This window comes from Mus caroli, chromosome 5 (assembly GCF_900094665.2).
Source record: "Mus caroli chromosome 5, CAROLI_EIJ_v1.1, whole genome shotgun sequence".
Taxonomy (NCBI): domain Eukaryota; kingdom Metazoa; phylum Chordata; class Mammalia; order Rodentia; family Muridae; genus Mus; species Mus caroli.
Window position 1 is genome coordinate 116454013 of NC_034574.1, and position 9887 is coordinate 116463899.

Consider the following 9887-nt stretch of genomic DNA (forward strand, 5'->3'; position numbering starts at 1 on the left):
ACTGGGGCTGGGGGGGGGGAGGAGGAGGGAGTGGGGAGAGAGAGAGAGAGTGTGTGTGTGTGTGTGTGTGCTGGCAGGCTCTTTCAGGTGCATGTCTGTTTTGGTTTTGAGAGTGTCCCCATTTCCTTTCTCTTGGTGCTCACCTTTGCCGTGGCTGCGAGGCCACAGTGCTTTGAAATCTCCTCTAGGAATGATCTTTCTACCTTGGAGATTTTCTTGTTTTGAAATCTTGTCTGATGAATCTGCCCAATCAGAGGGCCCTGACCTTGACTTATGTCCTGGACACCAAGGTCACCACATTGGGAATAGCCAAGACTTCTCTGCTTGGGGTCTCCACTGGGCGCTGACCACACTGTTCGACTGGGGTTTGTTTACAGTTACTTTCATCCCCATTCCTGTCCCCACTCACATAGAAGAAACTTCAAAATGGTGGCACTGTGGAGAATAAGAATATCGGCCAAAAAGGAGAAACCACAAAGCTACCTGGGAAATCTCTGCAAGTGTTTCTGTGAAATCTGAATAAGCCATCAGTGCGTCTTCTGCCCGTTCTTTCACTATGAGTGGGCACTGCAGAGGCAGGGTAGCTCTGGCTAAAGAGCTTCCTCAGAGTTAACGGAGGCTATGCACCAGCTGTCAGAAGAGGAGGCTGGGAGTGCTCCAGTGGTTTACACAGCACAGGGGAAGCGCAGCAGCTTCGGGACTTGATGTTGACACACTGGCTCTTGTAGAAGAGGCTGGAAGTGGTCAGCCAGCATGGATTCTCATGTGGCCCAGTCATGAACCCTGGATCTTGTCTGTGTGCTGTCACCTGTGCCCCCTCCCCCAGACATACATAGAGATCTGTCCTCTAGGGTTCTATGCCCTAGGAATGATGTCCACTTAGATTCTTAGGGGATATGGTACCCATTTTCTGGTAGTGTTCAGTGGCAGGTGGCACCAGGCCTGCCAGTGGCCAGCAGCCTCTCTTGGGTGTGTTGGATACTGTGGCTGCTGGATCGCCTGACCTCAGGGTCAGCTGCTTTCACTTGCTAGCTCTTGTCTTCCTTCCACAATGTCAGAAATCTCTTGTCTGTTCATCCTACCCTGGCTCCTCAAGGGTCTCTGTCTCACTAGGGCCTCCTGAGAGAAGCTGGGTGTATGCACGCCTCTCTCTTTGCTTTCCTGGGAGAGAGACATGTCTTCTTCTTAGATAAACAGATACAGGGCATGGTGGAAGCCCTCCATTGTGTGGAAGTTGTTTTTTTCAGTGTCACCTTGTGGTTTTGTTGGCAAGGTGTGTGGACACAGGAACAGTCCCCTAGAATGCCCATGTTTTAGAGAAGTTCAACTTTGGGCTTAGCCCTTTGGTGTCTTGTAGTGTTTCAGAGAACCCGTTCTGGGTCTGTGCAAGTGTAAGAGGAAAGTGGCAGTTACATCACTGTGGAAGAGTATGAAGGCACAGGGCTCGTGGGAAATATGTCCCACACACCTCGGCCAGGATCTACTCAGCAGATTTTGTGATCTTAAGGAAGCTGGTGGGAAAAGCCTTAGGAAACAGCCCCCACCCCTTGTCGCTTCAAATATGGGCAAGAACATTCTTTCTGAGGAATGGGCCTCTGCTCACTAGATAGGGTTGTCTGCTTGTCAGAGCTTGCAAGACTCAACCTTCTGGAAGGAAAAGGGAACTTTCCACAGTGAATGTTAATGTGTGTGTGCATGCGCACTTGCTCAAGCCTGTGTGTGTGCATGCGTGTGTTTACTTGGTGGAATTTTATTTTTGTAAAATTCCTTTCCAGTTATTTAGTAGAATTCACCTACATCTCCCTGTCAAACTTTGGTTCCACCATTATAATCCTAGGCATAGTGAGATTGGAACTCCTTTGAGATTCCCAAACAGGATTTGGCATTCTCTTGAATGCTGAGATTGTGGAAGGGCAGGTGGGAGACACTGACTATATAACTATTTCCTAGTTTACATCCTGCAGGTTAAAAGGACTCATGGCCTCGGCTAGGCTATGTCCCTCTTGGAGGGAGTCCAGTACCCCTCCTCTAGGCACCTTGTCACCTGAATCTTCACCCCACGAAGGGAAAGCAGGCTTCTTGGCTTGCTCTGTAGCACCCCAGCATGTTCTCCTTCAAGTTCTTCAAGTTTTAGCTTCTGTGCACAGGCTTAAGTGTAATGTTGTGTGCTTTGGTGATGGTCTGGGGCTCCTTTGAGGAGGCAGCTATACCTGGGGTGGGGTGGCTTTCATTTATACCAGAGATCCCTGGGGCTGCTCGCCTGAGCCTGGTCCTCTTGAAGCCTGCTGTCGACAAGCACGTTTTCCACCAGCTGTACCCAACACTACAATGCATTTTTAAAACTATATTTGCATCTAAGACAATAAAATCTTATTTTTTTTGGAAAGGTTGTTCTGTGTGACCTTCAATGCTGTCCATTGAGCAGTGGGAGGGGTGAAGTAATGAGATCAGAGCCAGGTGATGTCTTGGCTGGCTGGTTCCCCACAGCCTTTGAAGATAAAGGCTCAGCCAGGAATGTAGGTATATGGAGTGGGTGAACAGGAGGATTCTGGAGGTGTGTCCGAGAAGATGATGGTCCTAGAAGGATGAATGCAGAGAGAACTGATGACAAACACTGGGCGTGGTAAGTAGAGCTCTTATACCCAATGGCCTGGTAACTCATGGAACTCTGTGCCCATAAGGCACATTGCCAGAGCATGGCCTACCCTGGTCCAACAGCTTTAAAAGTGTTCCAGACCATGGTGGTAACAAGTAAGGGCACAGTTGGGCTCCCTTGCTAACTGTTGATCTGGTATCCTGAAATGTTGGCCAGTAAAGGTGTCCCTTTGTTAAATGCTGAGACCGTTCCGGTCACCTCTGTTTAATCAGAAAATTACCTTTCTTCCACATCATCTTCCATATTGTTCTCACCCTGACAGAGTGGCCAATGAGAGCCTGCCCTCTGGGGATCTGCTGGCTTTTTTCGTGAGGTAACAGTTTAGATGTAAATCTTTTTACCTGAAACTCTTGTGAGCTAATATACAGACTCTTATCTTGTCAAAACGCCACACCTCCTCCAAGAAAAAATGTATGACAGGAAGAAGCAAGACGCTGAGGCCTTGAGAACTGGAGTCCTTCTAGAGGAAGATAGGCGGTTCACAGACTCATTTGAGCTAGAATACCTTGCTGTCCACTGTGCTAAACAAGAGGCATCTGCTCTATTTATTCTAAAGGATTGAATCCATCTCTACAGGTCTATGGGATTTTATGCTACAAGAGGCAGAATTTGGAAAAGGCTGAGTTTGGTGGGCTGAAGAGCACACAACAGCAGTTGAAGCACCCGGGATTGGAGCAGAGTGAGGAGTGTAGTCAGTGCCTCCAAAGAGCCCAGTTTCGAGGTGTGTGTCAAGCCCCTGCTGCGGTCAGACTTTAAATCGTAATAGGGATGCATATATCTCTGAACAATTTAAAGTGTGCTATGCTTATTTCTGATTTACAGGAGACCAAGGCTTCATGGGTCTGAGACTAAAAAGTTATATCCCAGCTGGAACACAAAACGTATACGCCACCCCAGCCCCTTTGTCTCTCCCTCACAGTGGGACTTTCAGGGACCCAAGTCTAGTCATGTCACTCCTGTGTCCAGCTTCCCAAATTACCCGAACACGCTAATGTTAGGCCCTTTCCCCATCCTGCCCATACAGCATCTGCTTGCCTCTGCAACTGCATCTTTGTTCTTTGGAGTTCCATGCTTGGTATTTTATCTTTCAAAGTTTCCCCCAGGGCACGTTTTCTCTGCCTGAGGCCTTTCCCCATTTTAACTCCCTTTACCAGCTGCTTCCATTGTACCCCCTCCGGGTCTTTCTTTGAAAGTAGTTTGATCAGGAGGCCAATCCTAGTTTTCCCTCCAATTCAGTTGGCTTCCGAATGTCCCTTGTTCCTCAGAATCCTGTTATGTCTACGATCATTCAGTTTTTCTTCCCCATGAGGTTCACAGCCCATTACAGCAGAGACTCACTGCCTCTTGTTCACTGGTACCCAGCACAGCTAGCAACTAGCATATAGCAGGGACCAAGGCAGACTGTGGATGGACTCTAGCCCCAGGCTTATTTGCTGCCCACCCCACCTACCATTCCCAGAAATGGTGAAAGGAGAAAGAGTTCTGAGTTAGAATGCTAGAAGGGAGGTCAGCAGTTAGCAAGGATATGTGCCAGGCTACAGAGGATATCAACTATTCTTACATAGGGAATTTTAAAACACTTTATAAAAATAGATTATTTGGGCTAGAGAGTTGTCTCAATGGTTAAGAACACTTGATACCCCCAGCACCCACATGGCAAGCTCATGACCTCTGAGGGCACCAGGCATACGTATGGTACACATGTATGTAGAAAAAATACCCATACACACAAAATAATAAATGTTTAAAAAGCTATTTTTATTTTATGTGTATAGGTGTTTGTGTATGCACGACATGCATGCCTGGTTTCCAAGGAGGCGAGAAGAGAGCATCACTTCCCCCGGAACTGGACTTACGGGTGGTTGTAATTACTTGTAGCTGCCGGGAGTGAAAGCAGCTCCTCCTGAAGTGCAGCCAGCGCTCTCTCTTCACCTTAGAGCCTTCAGCCCCAGGAGTTTTAAGATCTCAAGTACCTGAGCTTAGAGGTTAGAGTGAACTCTTTTTTTTTTTTTTTTTGTTTTTTGAGACAGGGTTTCTCTGTGTATCCCTGGCTGTTCTGGAACTCACTCTGTAGACCAGGCTGTCCTCGAACTCAGAAGTCTGCCTGCCTCTGCTATAGTGAACTCTCAGTGGCATCACAAGCATCATTTTGATAGAAGCTCTTCCTCCATGGTTCTGGTGATCCAAGTCAGCCTTAGGCACACTGCACAAGCACTCTACCACTGAGCCATTCCTAGCCCTTCATACTTTGAGATAGGCTTTTACTATATAGCTCAGGCTGAACGCTTTTTTTTTTTTTTTTTTTTTAAGATTGATTTATTTCATGTATGTGGGTACACTGTCATGTCTTCAGACACACCAGAAGAGGGCATCAAATCCCATTCCAGATGGCTGTGAGCCACCATGTGGTTGCTGGGAATTGAACTCAGGCCCTCTGGAAGAGCAGTGAGTGCTCTTAAAAACTGAGCCATCTCTCCAGCCCAGGCTGAACTCTTAACAGATCCTCATGCCTTGGTCTTCAAAGTGCTGAGGCTAAGCCTGAAGTACCGCCCTTGGTTTTGAACTTGGTTCCATAGACTGCAATTGAGCTTCTTGGGTTTTGTTAGCTTTATTTTTTATTTATTTAATTTTTTTTTAGAATAAAATCAGAACACAGGTTTGTGAAGGGCCTAACATTTAGTGAACATGTCTTTTTATTTTTTCAAGACAGGGTCTCATTCTGGCCATCGTGGAATTCACTGTATGGTACACATGTATGTAGAAAAAATACCCATAGACCAGAATGGTCTTAAATGTATAGGGATCCCCCACCTCTGCCTCCCAAGTGCAGGGTTAAAGGTGTGCACCGCCACACCTGGCCCATGGGCTTTCAGGTAAGATTTTTCCATACATACAATGGCAAATACTAACGTAGTGGACACATAGTGATCGCCATCCGCGCCCCTGGTCAGCTCAGGGCCAGTTTACTTTCCACCCACCTTACCCTCCTTTCTCTCATTTTGAAATAAAGCCAGAGGCCATGTGGATTGTATCTGTTAATAGCATCTTGGTTTTTGTAATTGGTGGACCATGGTTTGCAATCTCAACACCCGGGAGGCCAAGGCAAGCAAATTTCTATGAGTTCAGGCCCACCATAGTCTACATAGCAAACTTCATGCCACTCAGGGCTACATGTAAGACCCCGTCTTAAACATGCAAAGAAACAACAGAAACTCCCTCAAATACCCACCCCCATTTCCGGAAATGAAGTAATAACTTGTTAAGTCATTCCAAGGCTCCTGACAGGTTACAGTAGATAAAAAATGTGGAGAATGGAGCCTTATAATTAATCAGATTTCTCTTTTGCTGAATCATGAGCTAGACAACCCTTATTTAGAAAGGGGAAGAGCTTTCTAAGATAAGAGTTTACTTTCCTGCCTGAATGGGTACAGCACAGGCAAGCCGCCTAATCTCTTTATCGAGTCTGATTGGGTACAGCTCCCCCGCTGGTTGGTTCCATTACAGTTGTCTTGGGGGTTGGGCCTGAGCCAGCAGAGACTGGCAACCCCTTCACCCACTCAACTGACCAGCCCCCTTCCACTGCGGCTGCTGCTAACTCCGAAGTTACCCATGCCACCTATCAATGCGGGTGTGATCATCTTCCACTAGGTCATGTACAGGCTCCTCCAGCTTCTTCCCTTCCTCTGTAGCTACCCAACATTTCCTTCCTTCCTTCCTTCCTTCCTTCCTTCCTTTCTTTCTTTCTTCCTTCCTTCCTTCCTTTCTTTCTTTCTTTCTTTCTTTCTTTCTTTCTTTCTTTCTTTCTTTCTCTTTCTTTCTTTCTTTCTTTCTTTCTTTCNTTCTTTCTTTCTTTCTTTCTTTCTTTCTTTCTTTCTTTCTTTCTTTCTCTTTCTTTCTTTCTTTCTTTCTTTCTTTCTTTCTTTCTTTCTTTCTCTTTCTTTTTTTTCTGGTCCCCTTTGATCAATATCTATACACCTGAAGCCTGTATTTGAGTGGAATGTAGGGAGTTCAACAGGGACTTTACTGGAGACCAGACAAATAGACACATTGTCCCCAAGCAATGAGGTCAACATCTAGGGGCTCTGAGTCCCACAGGAGCTTCAAGCACGAAAGACAAAGAATGCCCTAGTGGTAGTAGGAACATCTGGGCCAGGAGCCACCTTCTAAGCAAGGTTAGGCAGGCAGAGCAAAGATCTCACAGGCACAGCAAAGATCTACTGCGGGGAAGAATGAATTTCAAAGGAAGGAATGATTAGCTAATCTTACTAACTTAACACCGTAGATTTTTCAAAAGTTTTGCCTGCCCTGGCTTTTTTTTTTTTCTTATTTATTAATTTATTTTTCTGGGTTTTTTTCTTGTCACTCACCTCACTTGCCTTTTGAGTTTATCTCCTTTGTCACTGACTCATTCCTTTCACAAGTTTTTCTTGGCTCTCCTTCTCACCAACCATGCTGTAACTCTGTCTCCCCTGCCAAAAGTTCATCCCCAACACACAGCTTTCACGGCGGGCGGGTGGGCAGGTGCCCGCTGCCATCACTTTCCTGCCTTAAGCCAGAGCTCAAGGCTCCACCTTCATTCTTTCTTTACTACTCTCGGTCTCACTTTGAGTCCCTACCCCCAAATACACAGAAATCCAACCCCCTTTTCTTCATGCTGACCACCGAGACCAGTGGGATCTTCTCCAAATCCTTCAGCTTTATACAGACGGGTGCTTTGCAGGAGGCTTGCACTAGGCTAGGGCCTGCCCAGGCGTCTCAGGGCTTCCCATTGTCTTTCACATAAAACCCAAAGTCCATCCTTACAGGAAAGCCCTGGGTAGTCAGGCTCCCCCTGGCAGCCTTCAGCAAGTGACAGCAGTTCTAGGCTAAGTGTCTTCATCTAACATGGATAGTGATCACACCTGCCTCATGGATTCCTGTTTTGGGTGTTTTGTTTTGTTTGACACAGGGACTCTGACTCAGTCTGACCTTGAAGTCTTCAGCCTCTTGCCTTTGCCTCTCAGGTGATGAGATTATTATAGCTGTCACTGTGCCCAGCTCCGCATTGATTATTGGAAGGACTAAATATTTCAGTTTATAGCACCTATGAAGACAGCCGCTTTTTGTACTTCATCGTCTCTTTCTCTATTCCTGACAAATTGTTGTTTTTGTTTTTTGTTTGTTTGTTTGTTTTGGTTTTCGAGTCAGGGTTTCTCTGTATAACCCTGGCTGTCCTGGAACTCACTCTGTAGACCAGGCTGGCCTGGAACTCAGAAATCCGCCTACCTCTGCCTCCCGAGTGCTGGGATTAAAGGTGTGTGCCACCACGCCTGGCAATTCCTGACAAATTGTGTCCCAGTCCAGAGTTCTTGGTTCCTAGTAAAGCTGTGACTAAGGCTATCCTCCTTTGACTACCTTGAGACACCTATTTATTGTTCTACATCCCCCAGAGTGGGTAGCCTTCATCTTCATTGGTCAAATCCAAAGTGTTACTCTGGTTCCGTCCAATTCTGTGGCATAGGTAAGAGTTACACCCTAACAGACTCCTATCTCTGATCCAAACAGGTCAGAAGTATTAGGTGTAGGGGTACATACTCTTAATCCCAGCGCTCAGAAGGTAGAGGCAGGCATACCTTTGTGAGTTCTGGGCCAGCCTGGTCTACATAGAAAGGTCCAGGCTAGCCAGCTAGGGTTACATGGTAAGACCCTGTCTCAAAAAGAAGAAACAAAAACTTCAGGAAACATCATGAGGCTTCCCTTCTGCAACCTCTGCCCTTTCCTGTACCAGCACTCACCATTCTCCCAGCACAAAGTCCACAGCCCTACTTTGACATCCACCGTAACACACGATCTAACACTGCCCTACGCCTATGTGGCCCAGGTTCCAGGCAGAGGAACACTCCATGGCTTACCAGCCACGAATGCGTGATGATTCCCTCCCCAGTCCCATTGCTTTCATCCTCCTACTCTTTCCTGGCTTAGCTCAGCCCACTTTGGCCTTTGAACTCCCACTGGTTCTCCGTTTTAGTTGCTCACACCACATGCTACCCTCTACTTGGTAATGTAACCCTCAGTAGCACTTGCATTTTCTTACCCTGGCCTGAGGACAAGGACCATATCTCCTTTTATCAGACCTCTAACGTGCATACAACGTCTACACCCAGAGTACTTAGTAAGGTCATGATTTAAATCACATCTGCCACTACCTGTTAGCATAATGCAGCAGCCTGTGAAATACGTACTATTATTACCCCACTTTAGAGATAAGGAAGTTGAGGCTTAGACAAGCTTATGTAAAACCCAGCACCAAATGCTGATCTGAGCTGGAGTCTTGGGTGTGTCTGACTATAATGCTGTCAGGAGCTAGAGGCAGATGCATCTTTGAGTTTGAGCACAGCCTTGGCTACACAGTGAGACTCTGTCTCAAACAATTTTTTAAAACATTACTGAGAACTATTACAATAAAAAGAAACAAACTGTGTCTATGTGGTACAGTATGTGTAAGTGCTGGGATTACAGGTGTGCACCAGAATGCTCCATAAACAAACCTTAAACTTTGCACAGCAAGTAAATAGGCTAGATACACGATGTCACATATTGTAAAATTGCATGCAGATGCGAATTTGGGGTAGCATACACATATCCAAAGAGACAATGCACATCACCATGGGCTGGCTGAAGGTTGGACAGAAAGTTGACATTGTTTCAGAACCTGTTGGCAACAATTATGTAACTTTGTGGACATATCAAATGCCACCAGATCCTGCACTTTAACGTTGTTCATTTTATGTTGTATGAATTTTCCTTTTTTGTTGTGTTTTCTGTTTGGTTGGTTTTTGTTTTGGTTTTGGTTTGAGATAGGATTTCTCTGTATACCTCTGGCCATCCTGGAACTTGCTCTATAGAGCAGGCGGTCCTTGAACTCACAGATCTACTTGCCTCTGCCTCCCAAGAGCTGGAATTAAAGGTGTATGCCAGGATATGGGACTGTGAGTGTCTTTCAATTAAAAAAAAAGTTGAAAGAAATTATCTCAGCATATAAAAAGTCAAGTAGCTGGGTGGGCATAAAATGGTTGAGCCAGTTGTCTTCCTGTGTGAAATTCGAAATGATGTACTATTTTCCATGCATTGGGATAGTCTGTTTATTAGGGTTATTGAGATGGAGGTCATGCAAGGAACTGACTGTTCTCATGTCTACCTGAGTCTTTTTTGTTTTGGTCTAGTATGTTTAGTAATTGCTGACAGTTGCTAA